The sequence below is a fragment of the Parus major genome, chromosome 7 (genome assembly GCF_001522545.3).
Source record: "Parus major isolate Abel chromosome 7, Parus_major1.1, whole genome shotgun sequence".
Classification (NCBI taxonomy): Eukaryota; Metazoa; Chordata; class Aves; order Passeriformes; family Paridae; genus Parus; species Parus major.
This window is the reverse complement of record NC_031776.1, coordinates 34,203,042-34,213,076: the sequence shown is the minus strand read 5'-3', so window position 1 is coordinate 34,213,076 and position 10,035 is coordinate 34,203,042. Positions and strand designations below refer to the sequence as shown.

The 10,035-nt window shown below is 41.7% G+C and overlaps 1 protein-coding gene across 2 annotated transcripts in view; it reads left to right on the top strand.

Annotated features, from left to right (window-relative positions):
* ZEB2 (zinc finger E-box binding homeobox 2) overlaps positions 1 to 10,035 on the top strand; it is a 114,734-nt gene that overhangs the window by 45,753 nt on the left and 58,946 nt on the right. The gene's annotated exons all lie outside the window — the stretch shown is intronic.

The window sequence follows — 10,035 nt, the reverse complement described above, 5'->3', positions numbered from 1 at the left end:
GTAAACATATTTACCACCTCGTTAAAGGCTCTTTGCAACAGCACTCCAAAGCTGTATTTGTGGACAAAAACCTGTCAAAGTCATTGTTTAAGATGGACAGGAGGACAGTTATGGTCAACTTTGGGGGTTTCAGTCTGTCAATAGTGGAGCAGAAAAGTAATTCAATACATTCTGCATATTTGAGATGGCCTCATTGGTGTTTCCTTCTTGTGTATTGTGGTTACTGAATTTTGCTGATGTGTTTGCCGGAGCTGACAAGGTAGACCAAATGAATGGACAAATGCCAAAAAAACAATTATGTTTATTAATGTACATTGATTGCTTGTTTAGGGTATAAAACAAATTAAAAAATACATTAGTATTTAAACCTTCTTTTTATAGCTGGCCTAATGACTACATGTAATAGAGTGTCTAGTAAAGGACAATCTGCAGTACCTATAACTCCTGGCTTTATTGTCATATTATCTGAGTAGAGTAAAAGAATGATTCTTTTATCATTTCTTTAAATGACATTTTTTTTATTTTTTTTTAATATATAGGCCTTAAGTCAACTCGTTAAGGCCAGACTTGGCTAATCTTATTTACTTTAAACCCAACATTGACCTCAGCTATGACAGCATTGTGGTTTTGTGGCACTCACCCACCCTTGGTTCCTACGGAAAGCATGGTGGGACCCCAGCAGTGCAGGGAGATAACTTCTCCCAAACCCACACCTTCCTGCCACACCACTTTCCCCAAGGAAGAACTCCACAAGGAAAGGAGAAAAGCCCAAATCTTTGTCTGCATTTACTGCTTTTTTCCCTGATTTTCCCCACACCTTCAAGGATGCAGAAGGCCCAAGGCTGCCTAGAGCTTGAGCCCTTTGAAGGAGGACAGGAACTTGCTCAGTCTTCCCCCTCTTTACCCCAATTCCCATTGGGTCCCCAAGACCCACCACACACCCACCATCAAACTGCAGCATTTAAAGCGGGGCTGACTGACACTCAGGAGAGGGCCCTGGGTTTATGGCCCAGGAAGTTGCTAAATAATTTTACAGTATCTCTTTTAAGTTTGGGCAAGAAAGTTATAGCGCTTTAAGTTAAGGGCAACATCACTCAGTGCGTCCTTAGAAGTTCTGCCAAATAGCAAAGTGAAAGCCATAAAGTAAACATGACTTAGCGACACCTGGACCTTTCAGGTTTTATAGCAATTGTTTATAATGTTGGACTGGCCTCTAAAATACGTCTGCAGAAGCGGTGCCGGAGCTTTATTTTACCTAACTTGCTCACTTTTTATGTTCTACTCAGGTTCTACCCTTCATTATTTGCACTTATTTAAGGAGTCCTGCTTTCTTTCCTTGCTCTTTTACTTGCCTTTTTATTCACTGGCCAAGGTGGTGACGTAGATTTAACAGCACGGTTTCCACATTTAATGGGTGTCTCTCAGAATTCCTCAGCATTATCAGCACATGTGGCTCAGAACATGGCAAAACTGGCTCCAAAATATGTTTTTACCATTTTCTGGGTTCTCTTCTGAAAAGAAAAGCAGAGATGCTGTTGTTTCAAGCAGCAGTAATTGGTTAAACAGGCTCCAAAATATACTTCTACTGTTTTCTGGGTTCCCCTCTGAAAGGAAAGCAGAGATGTCATTGTCTCAAACAGCAGCTAAGATTAAAAAAAAAAAAAAAAAAAAAAGGAACTAATTCTGAATCCACAAAGTTCCTTAAAATGATTTTTTTTTTTTTTGCTTCTCTGCTGGAAACTCTTCTCATACAAAGCCCCTATAAACCTACCTCGGTGCTACCAGGCCCTATTGGAACTAATGGGGCTTGACAGTTCTTCAGTTAAAAATTATACATGAGGGTCACTTTCCCTTAAATTATCTATTGTATGCCAGCTGTTCACAACTACAATGGTCTTACTTTCTTCCCATTGCCTAAAATGGTTAACTTCACCACAAAGCAGTCCTGACTCTCACTGCAGAGAGCTTTTAAAGGCACTTCTTCAGCCTAAGCAGCACCTTGATGGCACTACTAATTTCAGATAGATTTTTATCAGTTCCAGGGAATGTTGGGAGTGTTTGTTTTGCTTGTTTCGTGTCACAACACTTGAGTTATATCATAATTTCTCATTTGCTGTACAACTTTATTCTATTTTTATGCTTCTGAGTGATGCTGCTTTAAGTGCCCATGAGTGGTACTTCCGGACCATAAGCACTATCAGAGGCAACCTCAGGCAGATAAAACTCCTTGTCTTTTTGTTGGGGAGGGGAGAAAGGGTCATCGTCAAGTGCTGGGTTGTTTTTTTTTTTTCCCCTATTTTTTCTTTCCTTCTTGCCTATTAAAACTGAAGCTACCACAGCTTCATAAAGGGAGACTACTCTTAGGTCAGACTTATTTCAGAATCAAAGCCTTCATCCTCAAGTGCTTCTCATTACTTGCTAAAGGCTTCAGTGGTCATTTTGGGGCTGTAATTAGAAAGCCTGACACTTTTAAAGGATGCCTGTAGAATGAAATATTCCTCAAAGTTTTGTGGGGTTTTTTTGGTTTGTTTTTTGGTTTTATTTTTGGTCCTGATTGGAAAACAAGAAGCAACCAACTTTCCTGGACTCCATGATACTTACATAAACCTGCCACTCTTATTTCCATAGATTAATGAATAGTGGAAAGTACGTGGCAAAGGTTTATTCTCATACTCCTCCCTGCCTTATCAAGGGCATTCTTTCTAATTATAAGATAAGCGTGATTTAGTGGTTATTTTTGCAACCTGGCAGAGCTACCACATCTGTAGGGCTGTTTGATTTTTAGCATCCAGTAGCTTTGACGACCCATGCTTCCCATACCTCTGGGCAACTAAGGAGCCTCCAGCAACACAACCAGTTGCAGCTGAAACCTGGCGCAGCTGCATATGGATGCTTATCATTAATTTATTTAAAAACCCGGTCACTGATCCACAGGCTGCGGCAGCTGGACAAGATCCCATATTGGTTGCAGTTACACGTTTCTCCCGCTCCATTATGTGATCTTTCAGGGGTTGGGTGCATTAATATGCAACTGTTCTGTTTTCTTTCAGCTGGCTTGTAAACTCTTTAACCAGCCGAACAGAGTTTGCAATTGTTGCGGGGTTGAGTGGGTGGATAGGAGCCGGGGCTGCAGCCTTGTCCAGTTGTAGATAGAATAAAATTGACAATGATGCAATGGAGCTGGCATCTGGACAACTCCGTGGGATGAATGGCACTGCTCTCGCAGTCCCTCCGGTGGTTGTACGCCTTGTAATAGCTAGCGTAGGAAGGGTGGTGAAAATTGATATGCACTATTACTACGTGTATAAAACTTAACACTGGGGCCATAGCACAGGTGGGGGGTTCCTGTTTATTGATTTTTATGACTCGGTTAGAACATACGGCTAATGCTGTTATACTCCAGGAGCTCTGGGAGTGCTCACCTCAGGTAATAAACCTCTCCGTACTTTGCAGTAGTTCACGATTTACATGTGAGCTTACGTTCCACTGTGCAAAGCCATCCCTCTCCCTTCAGGAACACACGGCTGAAAGGGAAAAGAAAGAGACTTAAAGTGTCTTTATTTCGGATTTTGCAAGCTACCCATTCCTGCGATGGAAATGGTCCCTTATTCTAATTACTCATATTTCCAAGAAAATTAGTCACACAAACTTATGTTATGTGTTGTCTCAGAGGTTGAAAGCAAATTAGGTTTCCAATAAGACAGTACATCAAACAAAGTAGCATGTTCTTGATGCAGATGACTTTTTTTTTAGAATTATGGTTGGACACTTTTGGCAGACAGATTGTCTTTTACTCTATCAAAATGACAGTTTCTTTTGTAACTGCTACATTCATAATTAGAAGGAGAGAAGCAATCTGCCCAATTTAATATACTAAAAGAAGTTTAGTGTCTTGTGCTAGTAATTTCATTATTTTTAAATATGAATTAATTGTCTTAAAATAATATTGTTAGAAGTATAACTAGTAGGATTATGGAGCTAATTCTCTTCTTTTTTAAACAGAAAAATCAAAGCTCCTATTAATGCACTTCAGGCTAGATTAGGATTTTAGGTTTATATCAGGTGTTCTGTTTGAAGATTCAGGGGAACAGGCTGGAGGCGGGGGAAACGAATCACTAATGTGAAATTCCTCTGTACAAAACCTGAGCTCTCCCAGGTTTACTGTAAGCTTGCAAAGCTTAACTCGAGGTAATGAATGAGGAGAGCTAGATGGTTTAGCAGCCTGGGAATAGAAGAAAAGGCCTTTCACCTCGGGTTCACACAGTTTCCTCAGGGAGCTCGGTGCCAAATGGGCTGCCTCTTTATTTTTTGGGTTGTTGTGAGAGGAGTTTCACACAGTCCCTGAGCTTTCTTTGTTCCTGGTGTTGATATAATGGTTATTCTAGTGCCCAAAATTGCACAGGTTTGCAAACACAAGGTCTCCAGTTCCCATCGAGACTCACGGGTGCAAGACATAAGTCAGCAGAAAGGCCTCCAAAAATACTGATATATACTTTGTTCAGAAACAATATTAACCTTGAAAGTTTAACTTTCTCCCATGAAATGCGATCCTGAAATGGGTTGTGCTTCAGTATTGCATTGAAAGAGGAAATAACTTTTAATTTCAAGTCAGAGCTTTTATGTTAAAAATTCATTTTCTCTTTTGACCTCGAGGTATGCACTGGCAGAAACTTGAACCCACTCAGTGGCACCCAAAGCATGTTCCTATCCCAAAGCAACGAGCTGGGGGTTTGGGGCAGGTACTTAGTGCAGGAGGTGCCACATCCACGGGATAACTGCTGTACTTTTTAACACATTAATTAGAGGATGAGGCCGTCCTGCCTGTCCAGGTAGGAGTCCCACCTGTGAGGGAATCAGGGAAAGGAGAGTTTCTTTCCTCTGGTAGCAGAAAGGTGCTACCCAGAAACACCCAGGACACCCACACTTTCCTGCAGGGGAGGTGGTGTCTGGAGTGCTGCTATTAATACCACTCTTTAGAAAAGGGAAAATACAGAAGGTCAAAAGAAAGGGAAAATACTTGAAGGCTTGAGGTTCAAAGCCTCATTCCACATCCCTTCTTTTACCTCTTAACCACAGGTAATGCTTCTGAAGTTTGCACACTTAAAACAACACAAATAATGCATTTTTAACAGATATGTTTTCTCTGTTGGGACGTCTCCCCTCTTGCTGCTGTTCTGTTTTGCTCAGTATCAGCTGAGTCCTTGCCCTTTGCCATCAGTTCCATAGGAAAACAGCTGCAAAAAGCCTTATCCCAACCAGAATAAAATCATTATGACACAGCAAACCCAAACACGACATGTGGTTTCAACAGCCTCTTATGCCCTACTCCGCATTTCCTTTTGGCTGCGAGGATAAGGTTGGGGACCTGCCTAATAAGAACATTTCAGCTGACCATGAGGCACATGTAGATAGGAGAAACTTTGAGCCATTTTAAGCTCAAATTCTGGTGGGAAGCAGGCTCTGGAGGTGGTGTTACTTCATATACACACACGCTGGCAGCCAGTAGCTCTTCATGTGCACAGCAACAAAAATCTATGCTGAAAGAGCATCAGTTTCAACACCAATTGCAGCATTTCTAGTGCTGCAAGGCATGAATTTTGCCCTTTTTTGCATTGATCAGGATATATTGAGTGAGACACCTGGTAGGAAAAAATGAAAAAAGGAAATAGGCCATGGAAAATATGTAGTAGGGGTACCCGGAGGAGCACAGCTTGTTTCTCGCTTCCCTTCTCAGGTGTCTGTCAGAGGAGAAGGAAATCACAGGTGAAGAGTGCTGGGGAAAATCCCTCATGAGGGCATGGCTGGGTTTGACCTCCCCTCTTTTTCTTCCTCCTCCTCCTCCTCCTCCCCATGGCACCTCCTGTTTGCTCCATGTTGACGCCATGTGAGCACTGGATTGGGACCAGCTCGGCCAGGGAGGGATGGGCACCATTATTAATTTGGTGTTCTACCACCGTTCCCTTGAGGAACACGAGCAATGAAGGGATCTCGGACTTTCAGGAGTTCAATTCTCTGCAAAACCCAAGGAGAGCTCCATGGGCATGCAGAAGGCGTCTCTCCAGCCCCGGGACATTGTTCCTTGCCATGTTTTGAAGGCTCACGCCAAACAATAGAGGCTTTAAAGCCTGCTAGAAAGGACAATCAGATATTTTTTCCCTAACAGAAAATGCTGGTGCTTTAGATATATGGGTCACTGCTAACTCTCCCTCTAATACTTTCTGGTCGATACATACCAAAGGGGAGAGCAGTCCTAGGCATGTCTGTCCTTGGGACAGAGCCAAATGTTCATTTCAGTAATGCTATTTACTGGGAGACATCTTGATTAACAGAGCTTAATACTATGTGAAATCATTACCAGTTATCTAGTTCTAGCAATACCTACACTGTTGGCTCTTTCTTTCTGGTTTTGGGAGTTTTTTTAAGTGTTTCACCCCAGAACCATCAGCTCCCACTGGGCATCCTGTCCTTCCCCAGGACATCATGTCATTGTCTATGTGCTCACATGTAGTGAAACCCAACATGAGGGCGATGGACACTGACTCAGAGAGCTGTTCTTACCTGTCTTAAAGCTGATAAATTTCTGCATGTGTCTTAGGAGTTTCACATCTGCCATCTAAGAGTGAGAAAGAGTGAAGTAGCCCAGGTACGTTTTCATTTCTTGCTGGCACAGAGCTGCTGGGCTGGGAGTTAAGCGTCGTACTCATTTCTGTAAATTCAGAAGCCGGTGCTGGTGGTGCAGTTTTTCACACAGCTTCTTCAGTGACCCCTAACATCTGCCTAACCCTTAAGCGTACACAAACCATTTCTGACTTGGGTTAGAGGGCAGAGGGATATTTTTGCCGTGCTCTTTTGCAAAGCATGTTTGTTGTAGCTCTAGGCCAATGACTTTTTTTTCCTAAGCGTTTCTACCTAGCGGATTTATGTACTGTGAGCATCTCGCTGGTCATATTTTTCCAGCCAGCAATGCCGGATTTCCCCTCAATATTGAATATATCCGAGGCTGGCTCTTTTATCACTCCTTTTCTTCTCAGTGTCCCAGAGTTTTGGGGTCTTCCTCCTTTGTCTCAAAAAGGAGCAGCACTGAAAACATTTCCACCTGGGTGTTTAAATTATTTAAGTTGCAGGAACCAGACCTTTTCCCTCCTGAGTAGTTGTGGGTTTTAAAGGCTAAAATTGCTTCATCATGCCAAAGTGAAAGTATGCATAAATTATTTAGTTAAACCTGAGAAAATACAGACTTTTCTCAGTGATCTTTCAAGGGCTGCCTACTTAAATTTCAGAAGAATGGGCAGGGGTTTCTCTTTCTCTCGCCTCTTTCTTTCTCTTGAAAAATATTTTAAGTACCTATTCAGTCTTTTCTGAGATAAAGCTGTGACCAAAAATTGGAGGACTGGGTTTTGAGCAAGTTTCAGAATAAAAAGGAAAATGCTGTACAAATCCTGAGTGCCCCTACTTCATCACGGACCCATGAATACTCTCACCAGAGCAGGTAACAGGAGTTTGTGCCTGCTCCCAGTGCCAAGCAGAGGTTTGTGTCAACATTTCCACCATGGCCTCTGTTTATCAGGAGTTTATAGCTTGACTGTAAAAATACAGAGGAGAAATTTTGGGGTTTTTTTAGCTAACTTCCAAGGGGTTTTTTAATTAATCTTGGGCCAGACTGTAGTATTCTTTTTACTCTGCAATACAGAAACATCTTGTTGTGGGCACTAAGAGTCAGGTCGTGTTCTTCCTGTAGCAGGATCCATCCCTATTTGTTTTTGAGGTGTAATGATGCTGGTACTAAAGTTAATGAGAAAGCTCCCTTGGCTACAGGGGAGCAGGAATGGTGTTTAAACCTTCTCTCGGCCAGCAGAAGGACCCACCAGCACGGGACCTGGTTCTGTCAACACAGCAGAGTTTACAGGACTCGTCCCCTGTGTAAAGAAACCTGATCTTTTCCCGGCTGATGTCAATATTTCTGTCACTGGCGGTGGGATCTAGATTAGGGTCAGATATAAGGATGTAAAAGAGAGGGGGAAAAGCCCAACACATTTCCCTGTGAAGGCAGTTATTTATTTTACAGTGTTTTTTTTCATATAGTCTGTCTCCCTTGTAGTGTGTGGCAGTGGGAAAGGAAGGAGGAAAAAAATACTCTTAGAAGAAGAAATGCAGACCCTGCTCCGTGGCTGAGGCTAGAGGGAACTCTGTTGCAAATTGTGAGGAGTTATCAGAGGGATAAGATTGCTGCAGGATCCGTTTCTTCATTTCGCAAACAATTAATTTGGCCTTGTTGAAATTGAAATTAAAAAAAAATAACGAAAAAAAGAGATCATCACAGAAAGTCTGTGGTTTGAGGGAGGTGGCTGGTGGGGAGGGCAGCCAGGTCCTTGCCCTTTTGCTGGAGTCAGGGACGTGGCTGGGAGCTGGAGGGTGACAGCAGCCACTGCAGGAGGGCGAAGTGTCAGGGGTCCATCCGCCGGTGATTCATTACGGGAGAGACGCCGACACCGGGCAGGGCAGTGACTTCACGTTTAGGGGATTGTGGCATGCCCTGCCATGAATATGTATTTTCAGAATGAGTGCATACACCAAAATCCCTTCAGTTTTTAGTCAACGGAGCCCTTACAATCAATCAGGTAGATGATACCATATGTGCAAAACCAATAGAGATCACAAAAATACATATTTATCCAAGCTGGTCCTTCAAGCTGTTGTGGTAAGTCAGATAAATTTTGCATGTTTTCAAAACTGGAGCAGTGGCAAGCAGAAAGCTGGAAAGGATGTTAGGAGTTGGTTCCTAATATAAATTCTGCTTAGCTGCTAGAAATTCTTTCTTGTTCCTCCTACCAACTCCCATCTACTTTAACCAACAGTTTGGGGGGTTTATCTCTTTTGCACTCTGAGGGGAGAAGGAGCACAGCAGAAATAAGAGGAGAAATAACTTTTGTAGCTGAGGTTCAGCGAGAGAGTGGAGACAGGAGTGGGGAAATAAATTGTTAAAAATCACAGTGTGAGATGGGGAATCAGCTGTAGCTGCAAATCTCATTGCTTTGGTTTAGTTTCTGCCACAACCTGCACATTAGCATTTTCTCTCTCTGAATTATTGTGAAGATTTGTATTATATGTAATTACAATACAAAGAGTCTCTGCCAGATAAAGCTATTTGCTGAAGTACTGTTTTCAAAAAACACAGAGTCCTTTCACACTTTAACTTACACCTTTTCATTACCTGCTAATAAAAGTACAGTGGATAGATTTGCCTAAACATGTCTCGCTAAGAACATTAACCCCATGGGTAACTCTGGCCTTTTGAGATACAAGCTTTCAATTTTAATAATGTCTCCTTATAAAAAAAAAAAAAATTAAAAAATAAAAGTAGTCAAGCAAAGATACTGAACTACTTGTGCCCCTTTTTGCCAATATTGCAAGCATCCTCATACTGTAGATAACAGAGTTAAGTATAGAAAATGCATTGTGGCCAGGCTCCCAGATTCACTACTGCCATGTGAATTATAAATCTTACAAACAGAGGTGATACATCATTTTTTATTAAACTTATAACATGACTGCTGCACAAATAGTGTTTACATAGAAGGGTATACATTTAATTTACTCTCTGGGAACATTTCTAAAGAATATAAATTGCATTTTGAAAGCTTCCTTCTCCATAAAGTTCATCAATTTTTTCCCCCTCCTTTTCTTAAATTTTTTTTTTTTTATTTTTTGGCATTTTAATTGGAGCATCCAAACCCCACGTCCTTGCTCAAAGTATCAAAGACCAAATATCTGTTGTGCAGTTATAAAATCAACTCTAATTTTCTTCCTATGAAGTAGCAGATAATCAGCCTGTAAATTTTACCTACATTACTGTGGGGATGTGGAGCTATAAATTCCAACCAGTATGCAGGTTGGTGAAAATTGAGGTCTAGCCAGCAATGCATGTCCATAAACTTTTCTCAGGTTATTGGAATAGAACAAATCAAAAGCTGTTCCTGGTTGTATGATATTCTCTTTTGATAGACCGGGCTGCTTGTTGTTAGCAATCCAAGTGCA